Source organism: Danio rerio, chromosome 13 (genome assembly GCF_049306965.1).
Source record: "Danio rerio strain Tuebingen ecotype United States chromosome 13, GRCz12tu, whole genome shotgun sequence".
NCBI lineage: Eukaryota > Metazoa > Chordata > Actinopteri > Cypriniformes > Danionidae > Danio > Danio rerio.
Genome location: NC_133188.1, coordinates 8,120,001 through 8,130,502, shown reverse-complemented (window position 1 = coordinate 8,130,502; position 10,502 = coordinate 8,120,001). Strand labels below are relative to the sequence as shown.

At 37.6% G+C, this 10,502-nt stretch overlaps 1 long non-coding RNA gene across 1 annotated transcript in view; it reads right to left on the bottom strand.

The window, feature by feature from the left end:
• Positions 1-804: 804 nt before the first annotated feature.
• Positions 805-10,502, bottom strand: part of LOC141377121 (uncharacterized) — a 13,144-nt gene continuing 3,446 nt past the window's right edge. Inside the window, exons 2-3 of the long non-coding RNA XR_012389147.1 lie at positions 1,402-1,500; positions 805-1,328 (exon numbers count right to left, since the gene is read on the bottom strand). This is a non-coding gene — a long non-coding RNA (uncharacterized lncRNA). The remainder of the gene's footprint in view (positions 1,329-1,401; positions 1,501-10,502) is intronic.

The following is a 10,502-nucleotide window of genomic DNA, read 5'->3' as shown; positions in this document are numbered from 1 at the left end:
AATCTTCAATTAGCAATCAGTGTGTAAACATTACAGTTTTTCTTGATTGCTATGATGCAGCCGTCAACTGAAACTCCACATTTTCAAAACAGTTAACACACAGTCTTAAATAGCGGTACATTTGGTCAAAATAACACATTTTGCTTGCAAAACGCACATGCCGTGTCAAAACATGTAAAATATTCAACAAAAGCTAGTTTTACTTTCAAATAACACAACTTGCTAACAAGTATATAAGCTCTTTCAATTAATCATTACACAATAGACAACACAATCCTGAATGGAGGAGGGTCGTTCTATTGGCTTGTTTTCTAGGCACGTCTATAGCAAATGCACCATGACCTGACTCAACTGACTCTTAAAGGGAGCGTGAGATGAAACTCTAATTGGTTTAATGCACGTTATTCTCAAAACACACCCATAACTCATTAAGAGAATAAGCACAACCCTGTTAGACCATGCGACAGAGCGTACTTTTTTATCCTTAAAATAGCAAAAGCGAATTCAGACATGCCCTTAAAGCTTTTCCACCATGCACTTTAGATTTTGCACCTAGATCGTTAAAATAGAGCCCTTAATTTCAACACGGCTTAATTGAGTACTGATGCATCCACAATATATGTAGAATTTAAAGGTTTTTTTTTTTTTTTTTTGTGGTTGGGGGGGTGGGGGGCTTTTTTCTTGCATGAACTAAATTATTTATCATAGAAATTACACCTTTTTTGTTCTATTTGCTTAATCACAAAATAATTTTATAACCAGTGCACCGTTTGTTGCATTTTAATTAAAAAAAAGTCAGCTTTGATGAATTTCAAACGCATTAAAAACTTTTTATTTTTACCAGCAGTGTAGATTCATTACCCCAATTAAACTTCTGCCTTGCCATCAATGCTCAGATTCTAATGTTCTCCTTCACTTCACTTCTCTCCATTTCACACAACATCGCAGTGTTTATCTTGGGTAAGCTCTTAGTGCGCAGGGGTACATAGAAAAGGTGAACTGAACGATTCAGCAGATGGTGCATGCTATTGCTGGGAAAAGAGCCGCTGCGCTTCCAGAAACATCTGTATTTGTGAGGGCAATTCTATATGTTGCTGTCGTCATTTTTTTTTTTTTATGATAGACCCCCATTTCTGTAGCTGGTCCCGTTGCCAGCCCGTGATAGCATATCTCGCTGGATCCTCTGATTTATGGGCCAGACTCGTTTTCCAGATGGATGCAGAGCTAGGAGGACGCCGGCCAGATCCAAAGCCTGCTCCAGGTCTGACATATGCTGCATGACACACTCCTCCAGGTATCGAGTGAGTGTTGGAGAAGGGTCTGCACCTCTGCGTGTCAAAACACTCAGACATTAAGGGAATAGTACTTCCAAAAATGTGACTTCTGTCATCATTTACTCACCCTCATGTCGTTCCAAGCCTGCACGATGTTCTTTCTTCTGTGAATTACATGAGAAGCCATACAGAAGAACTCACAGAATTAGTGTTGTTTTGGAGCACTCTGATGTTCACCGTGTGGGCAAAAATGGTAAAAACATTCTTCCAAAAATGTCATTTGAGTTTCATGGACAACATAAAATGTCAGGAATTATATGTTTGAATTAAAATGATGCTAGAATTCAATGTTAGGGTAACTAATGAGTTTAGATCAGGGTTTATCAAAGTCTAAGACAGTGGGCCTCCCTTTTGACACAACTTATCCATTGGCGCCCCCCTCCTTCCTCCCAAACACGCACACACACACACACACACACACACATATATATATATATATATATATATATATATATATATATATATATATATATATATATATATATATTTATATATATATATATATATATATATATAGACACAGACAGATGTCAGACTGTTAACTCACTTTTATCATCATTTGCATGAAAGTGCAATTATTTACAGAGTAATAACAAGTATTTTTATATAACGTTTTTAAAACTAGGATGATGGTTCAATATGAATAGAACAGATCCAAGAACTGTCCATCCCAGTCAAAACAGTCGAAGTTTAGCGGGTCTCATGCTGTCATTAGCCAAAATATCTTGACAAACCACACATAAAGGTCGTGGTTCATCAGCTGGTCCTGTCCACGTAAATCCTAAACTCAAATACTGATCATCATATCGTCGTCTTTTGGGTAATGTGTGTGATTCAACATAGCCTCAACTTACCTGATATGAAATGAGAACTGCAGAGTCAAGTATTTCTAATTAGGTCATCACTTCGTTAATGCTGCAACATTCAGCTCCCTTATAGCCAAAGATGTCTGCAGTTGGCATTAAAAGCAGTGTGGTGTACGGTAAAAGCTAAGCTTTTTATTTTTGGTTGTCGAATTTGGCGTCCTACTGCACAACACAACATGTTTGATTTTGCAGCCGGTCATGTATGACATAGGTTGGTAATTTGTCTATATAGTCAGTTAAGTCAATATAGTCAATGTATTCAGGTTGTCTATATTCAATTACATATCATTTGTTAATCAAATTAAGTTTTGGTGGGATTACCACTGGATTGTGATTTACAGTCAATTGTGTTTGGCTGTTTTATCATTCGTAATTCTCTCAAAGATCACCTGTTTATATATATATATATATATATATATATATATATATATATATATATATATATATATATATATATATATATATATATATATATATGAGCAATATCACACTCGTAGCAGTGCGATATGTCTGTATATCGGCACTGGTGGGAGGTGTGCCACCAGTGCCGATATACAGCCATATCGCACTGCTACGAGTGTGATATTGCGTTTATACAACAGTTTGATAGAATAATTGTTTATATGAAAACAAAATCAAACAAGGAGATTCTCAAAAACCCTTTTGAGTGAGGAACTACTTTCTTCCGCCTTGGATTCAAATCCTAAGCTGATAGTTAAACAGCTGAGCAAGCATCTTTTAAACTTTAAATCTTTAGTGTCTGCTTTTTGCTGGTTGTATGTGGGCGGAGTAATACACAAAGGGTAAAGGGGCTTTACGGGTGTTGATATTACTTAAATATATCTTGGCTATCAGCCAATCAGATTCAAGAACCAGAATTGAACTGTTGTATATATATATATATATATATATATATATATATATATATATATCATCCAAATTGGGCGTCACAGTGTCGCAATTGGTAACACAATCACCTCACTTTAAGAAGGTCGCTGGTTCTAGCTCCAGCTGGGTCAGTTGCCATTTCTGTGTGGAGTTTGCATGTTCTCCCTGTTGGCGTGGGTTTCCTCCGGGTGCTCTGGTTTCCCCCACAAGTCCAAAGACATGCACTTTAGGTTAATTAAATACACTAAATTGGCCATAGTGTATGTGTGTGAATGAGAGTGCCCTATAAACGTTTCTGTAGGCGCTGATCTATTATTTTTTTTAAAAACACTATCGGTTGGGTTTAGGTCAGTCAGTAAATCAGTCGACAGCTGCCTCTGGTGGATTCATGTGAGAACAGCAGGAGCGAATGGCACTCACGGGAGAAATTTCAGATCTCAAAAAGCGTACAAAGCGACCTCTGTTGAATTTGAGAAAGCAAAAAAAAAAAAAAAACATAGCTCCTGGGATGTATTTGGCACTCTCCAAAAATGTATATAGTGGTACGTAATCAGAATGAACCTGGGTTGAGAATATCAAGCTACAGTTTCTGAATAGCTTCAAGAACATTTCACATTATTATAAAATATTAATTCATCATATAAGTAATTCAGATGCCACACAAATGTTATTGTGTGTAAGAATTTTCCAAAGTAGGAGCTCAACTGATATGGGTGTAATACTGAGTGACACATTAGTCACTTAAAATTCATAATCCTGATATATCTTTATACACAAGACTTCACAAGGTTTTGTTTGTATTTAGTGGTCATAATGGTTGTTTTTGTTAAGTGGTCATTTGTCTTCTGCCACCACAAGTTTACTGAATTCACAAAAACCATATGTGGTGTAAAAATGGCCACTTTCCTTCGCTTCAGTTTTTCAAACCTCATCACACACTGACTAACTCACAGGTGTAAACTGTCCAGCCTTATTCTGCAAGTGTGAGACTGTGGAAAAGTCATCAGTACAATCTTGAAAGTAGATTTTACGTGTTGGAAGCAATAAAAGAATTCATGCACAAATTTCACTCATAACATCAAGGAGAAAGGGAAATAAAACTCTCAGCTTTGTCTGAGGATCATAAAGCCAGATCCGATAATGCCAGTTCCGTTCAGCCTTTCGCCGCCAATTAGCCCATGTCACGGAAAACACTATCTTTAGGAAACATGCTGTCCTCACCATCCTGTCACCATCTCAGCTCTAACAAAAAATCAGGCACTTATTCAAGCATCTGTGACACCAGCGCCCATTTCACTAGCGCTGCCCTTGTTAACAACGAAGCTGTCTTGTTCATTTCACACTCTTGCAGTGATCTATGTCTCCCTGTGGGCTGAGTCAAGGGTGTTCATTTAATGCAGAGCAAAGCAGATAAAAGAGATTAATCAAAATCAACAGAGATAGTGCAGTCTATAGCCCCTTTCACACAGTGATACCGGTAAATATCTGGAAAATTTCTGGAACGACTTTACCGGTATATTCAAAAAAGCGCTGTTCACACAGGCGAGGACGTTATGGAAATTTTTCGGAAAAGAGCATTCACACATCCATTCCAAAATACCGGTATATTCTGACATCATTCACCACAAATGAGCTTTAAACGGCTGCGCTTGTATTTGTAAACATTTGACTAAATTACAAACTCTGTGGATGATCAATATTGTGAACAACTTTCTCAGGATCACTTTCGCATGTCGAGATGTTCATAATATGTGCATGTGCAGGCGCTCACAGGCTGTTTCACAGGCACACGCAAAGCTTAAAGGTAAACAAACAACGGCTTATCATAAGCATCTCATCAATGATTATTTACACAGTTGGCATAAGAAGAACATATAAACGTGATCTGACTAACTTCTAGCAGCTAAATGTGTCTGGAAAAATATTCAAAGGTTTTTATTCTCACAAACCGCGCGGACGTAAATGCGTCTGACTGTTGTGATTGGCTAAAGCAGACGTCTCACGTCAGCACGCTCTAGACGTGCACGCGCTTATTACGGCAATCTTCCTTCTGCATTCACACAGCGCAGCATTCCGGCAAATTGCTGGTAATGTTACAACTTCTCTTTCCGGAAAATAGCCAGAACTAATTTACCGATATTTTCAAAAAGGACCTGTTCACACATACAAGCTTTCCGGAAAATTGCCGGCAATTTTCCGGAAAGGTCTGTATGTGTGAAAGGGGTTTATGACATAATAGCATGCAGACAGAATAAAATGCACTACTGTTCAAAAAGTTTGGGGAGAGTTGAAACATTTACAGTTTAAAGTCATTGAGCCCTATCACACATCCAGCGCAATAAGGCTGAAGTGTTTGGCATGTTTTGTTGCTATTTTCAGAACAGCGCAACCCTAATTTTCACATTTTGCACCACGTTGTTTATCAAATCTATTTGCGCCACTTTGTGGACTCCTGAGCATGCTGATCTAAAAAGGTGTGTTAAGGTGTATTGTTGCCATGTTGCTATTTTGAAGAACTGAAATAGACCACGGCATTGACCATGTATAAGGTGGTCGAGTGCTCTTTTTTAACGATCTAGAGGCAAAGTCTATCATACACGCAGCACAATAAGGCGCAAGTCATGTTTGCTGCGATTTGTTGCTATTTTCATACCAGCGCAACTGTGACGGTCTTACCTGGGCTGTCTTTTTACTGTACAATGGAGATAGACAGTGTAAATAGTTCCTGGTTTATAAAGAAAATTACCATTTCCACAGCAACGCTCTAACTCTGCTCTGTTTTATTTAAAACAGTTGTATATTTTTTTAATATGCCAATTCAATTATTTTTAACTTTGTGATCATATAGTGGACAATATAACAGTCTAAATATGCAAAACATAACACTTTGAATGAATTATAAATGACAAACCAATTAATTACAATACTCAATGTTCAATCACTGAGTAATACAGAGCAATACAGTTAAACTCAGAAGAAGGGAAGCATCCCCACCTTTTAGGAGCTATAATAGGAACATTTTTCTTCCATTGTTCTTAGTATGCAATGTATCTACAGAAGTGTTAAGCTTTAAATAGAAAAATGACCAAAACTTTTTTTTTTTTAAGAGTTTTCTCACAAAAGTTTGTAACTTTTAAATTTGGTGGCTAATTCATATGAATTCGTATGATCTCATTCATACAACTTGGTATGATTTGATTATGGTTGGGTTTAGGGGCGGAGTTGGGTGCCATGCCTGTTTTTAAGTCGTACATTTCCGTATGAAATTTCATACAAAACTGACAAAACATAAAATAGCTACGTTTCTTCATGAGATCAAGCTGAATAGTCTAATCCAGGGGTGTCCAAACTCGGTCCTGGAGGCCCGGTGTCATGCATAGTTTAGCTCCAACTTACTTCAACACCACCCTCGAAGTTTCTAGTATACCTAGAAAGAGCTTGATTGGCTAGTTCAGGTGTGTTTAATTGGGGTTCGAACCTTCAGGACCGAGTTTGGGCCCCCTGGTCTAATCCAATTCAATGTTTTTTACTAAGCTAAGGGAAAAGTGCTCCCGCCAGACATTGGAATAGGCTAAATGGATTTTAAAAATAGTAAAAACTCGACTGTTTAACACTAGGTGACTTGCAAAATGAGTATATATATATATATATATATATATATATATATATATATATATATATATATATATATATATATATATATATATATATATATATATATATATATATATATATATAAAGCAAATGTGTTAGCCAAATAGGCTCAACCCACCTGTTTACTGTAGTAAAAACCACTTTCTATATTCAAGTGCATTTGTTGTTTCCATGTATTAAATAAATAAACTGCCACTTTTCTAATTAAATGACATACATATAAATATATATTTTTAAATTTACAGGCTAATTCACATATTTCACAATCTGAATGATAATAATAATAAATAAGTATTTTTTTCTAATATTAGACAACACTTGATGTTTCTATCTCTGTCAGTGACTCAATAGCTATGTGTTCTCAATAGCTATATTCCATCCAAAAATGCGAATAAACTTTATGCGCAAAACTGGATTATCTCATAAAAGTTGTGCGAATGAAGCATCGTTTCCATCCAACGAGTCAAAGCGAACAAAATCGTCACTTCCTGATTAACTGGCACCAAATATCAACAGTAAAAACTGCATTTGCTGCAGTAGGAGATGCTACATTAATCTTTTCTAAATGAATGCGCCTCAGAAGACAATCCTTACAAGCAGCGAGCGCGCAGTGGCGTTTGAAGGTGTCATCTTTTCTTATCGAATAAAAAGTTTATCCTACCCAGATAGGCGCATAAGTTTTTTTATGCGCATTTTCAAAATTTATGCGCATCATGGCGTTTCCATCAACTGTTTTTTTTTATGCGCATTTGCAAAATGCGTGGATGGAAACATAGCTATTGACAGTTAAAACGAGTACATTCTCTAAGTGCTTCTGTCACTGTGTTTAATCCTTTCTGTGCAAGACTGTATGGTATAGCTAACACGAACTGTAAAGTGTTTAATATTGGTAGTTCATTTTGAAATAAAAATAGCCAAATGTTCGTTAAGAGTTCCATTTTTCACTGGAGGAAACAGCTGTGCTGATGAGGGGAATGCAGAGAAAACCCTCCTGCTCCTCTGTGACATTGGCATTCAGGTGATACAAGGTTATCTATATCAAAGAACTGCAAATAAGCAAATATTATAACGGTTTATCTCTCGCTGTCCACGGCTGTGGTTTGCTGATCAAATGAAAAACAAAAGACGGGGAGGAGCTGAAATCTGCCGCGGTTTCCTTATCAATCCCCAAAGGGGGCGATCATTTAGTGTACAGTTAGGCCTAGCAATGCCCATGCTTCGATTGCATTATAAATCATACACAAGCATGTGAACAAATCTTACCGTTGACTAACAGGGAGAAAGACAAAGACCTCAGCATTCTATGCCCTTTCATAAACATCAATATTGTTCACAGATATTGTGTGACACATTAACTTACAGATACTCTTTCATTATAAATCTCCTCTAAACTGACTCATGGCCTGGAAAAAAAACATTGGCTAGGCTGGACAGATGAGTTGCAGGTCATTTTGGCTTCATCAACATAAACTGGAATCAAAGCAAGCAACCAGACGCTTCACAGATCTGCGTTTCACCCTAGTTTGGTTTAGACAAGGAACACAATTAATCATGCTCAATAATGAACAACACCGAACAATTGCGTGCCGAAATCTCTAATCAAAAAACGTAACTAATCGATGACATCTATTAATAGCCAGGCCCCATCTGGGTGGGCTTTTGTGTCGCAGACCTCCCTCTTTTACAGGAACAGGAAATACTGCAGATTGCCTGGGAGTTGATAGTCTACCAACTTTAAATGCCACCTCTAAAAATATCCAGCAGGAATGTTCTGCTTGGCAAAGTGGTAAGGTCGGTGGCCCATGGTTTGTCGCCACTCTAAAGGCCTATTTTGACACAACATCCCCCTTTCAGTGTAATCTGAACCTCTTCTTCTGTTACGCTCTCTATCTTTCTTTCTCTCTCCAGGGCTCTTTCTACCTTGGGACATTTTGCAGTAACACTGGACCTTGGCGGGAGAGTGGGCTATTCACAGCATCCCTCGGGGTCTTCTTGAATCTAGTCTGAGAGATGGAGACGCACCATATAGCCTACTTGTCTGAGGCCTAAAATACCTGGCAAAGGTAGCCATGCTGGAGCTGCGTGATTGGGTTTTTATTAATCATGCCACTGGCAGGACAGCTTGTTCTTCTTCTGAACTTCTCAAAAACAACTTGTGCTTTTGCATTGATATCAGATATAAGTCCTGATGATATTTTAAAAAGACCTCATGAACATTGTAATGTTCCTAATAAGGAGACTCAAAATTTTGATTAATACTAGTAATTGATTTTAGTTAGTAGTTATAATATTAGCCCCTTTCACACATACAGACCTTAATTAAATTACCCGCAATTTTCCGAAAAGGGTTAATGTGTGAGCTGGCCCTTTTTGAAAGTTTTATTAAATTTCTTTAGGTAATTTTCCAGAATAATAAGTTGTAACATTACTGGTAGCTTGCTGGAATGCTGCATTGTGTGAATGCAGAAGGAAAATTGCCGGAAAGAGAGCCGGCTGACGTGAGAAGTCTTAATGGTCGACATAGATATATACACTAGATATCGCATAGGGACCCTAAGCATGCGTCTATAGCGCCGCCACATTGGTACAGTGCTCCCAGGACAAATGTCATTCAACCGCACTGGTCAAGACAGTGTTATTACGTGAAGATGCGGGACTTTAGCGCTGTCTACGGGTGTAGAAACGAGCAAACAAAGAAATCAAAGCACAAAGGCAGAACATTTCATAGGTAATATTAAGTTTTTTTCTGTTTTTGTATGTTCTGAACTTTTGTCCTAATCAGGTAATGTTATTGGTGATAATACAGTCACTTACTGCATTCACCATAAGACAAAGAAGCTCCAACTCACACTAAACACTCGGCTTATGCTAGTTTTGTTGAATAAAATCAGCAAACAATGCAAAAGAAATATGACAACGAGATGCTGCGCTGCCAGAAACTTGTATTATTGTCGGCTAACGTTAGTGAAAGAGTCGTTCGGGGGATTCATTCACAAACGAATCGCTCTCTCCATCAGTATGAGAAGTGAAAGCAGGAGAGGAGGTGTGTTTCAGGACATGATTAGATCAAATTTAACAGGGAGGGTGGATAGTACATTTCTGTACACACAAACACAAGCTTGTTGTCAGGAATGCCCATGCGGTCACTGATCCATCAATGTAGAAAAGTGATGTAAAATTATAATTTTCGTAATTAGAAAAAAAAAAAAAAACATACTAACATCCAGGAAAACTCCCGATCATAGATATATGTGTATATGTGTATATCTCTGACTTTGGATGGCCACAGTCCTCCACTGTACATTGGTCCCGCATTCATTTCAAAGGAGCGCTACCCTGTAGCAAGATGGCGGCGCTATTGACGCATTCCGTCCAATAGACAACAATAGGCCAGGCGACATCTAGTGTATATATCTATGAATGGTCGATGCATTAAGGATAAATCTATTGACAAGTTCCCACAATAAATAACTTGCTCACACTTCTATAGAGAATAACAAGGTATGTATATATCAGTAGCATATTACTTGGAAGACTGCTAAAATAAGCAAGTGGGGAAACTTAATTCACCAACAAGACACCAAACGGCTATAAGAAAACACAGCTGGAAATACACACACACACACACACACACACAAACAGTTACATGCATGTAACACGTTTAGATTTATGTCACGTTATACTCCGGTAGTCTGATTTCAACAGTTAACTCTATTTACTGTTTTTACATTAGGTATAAAAAGTATTTTTCGTTTACCTT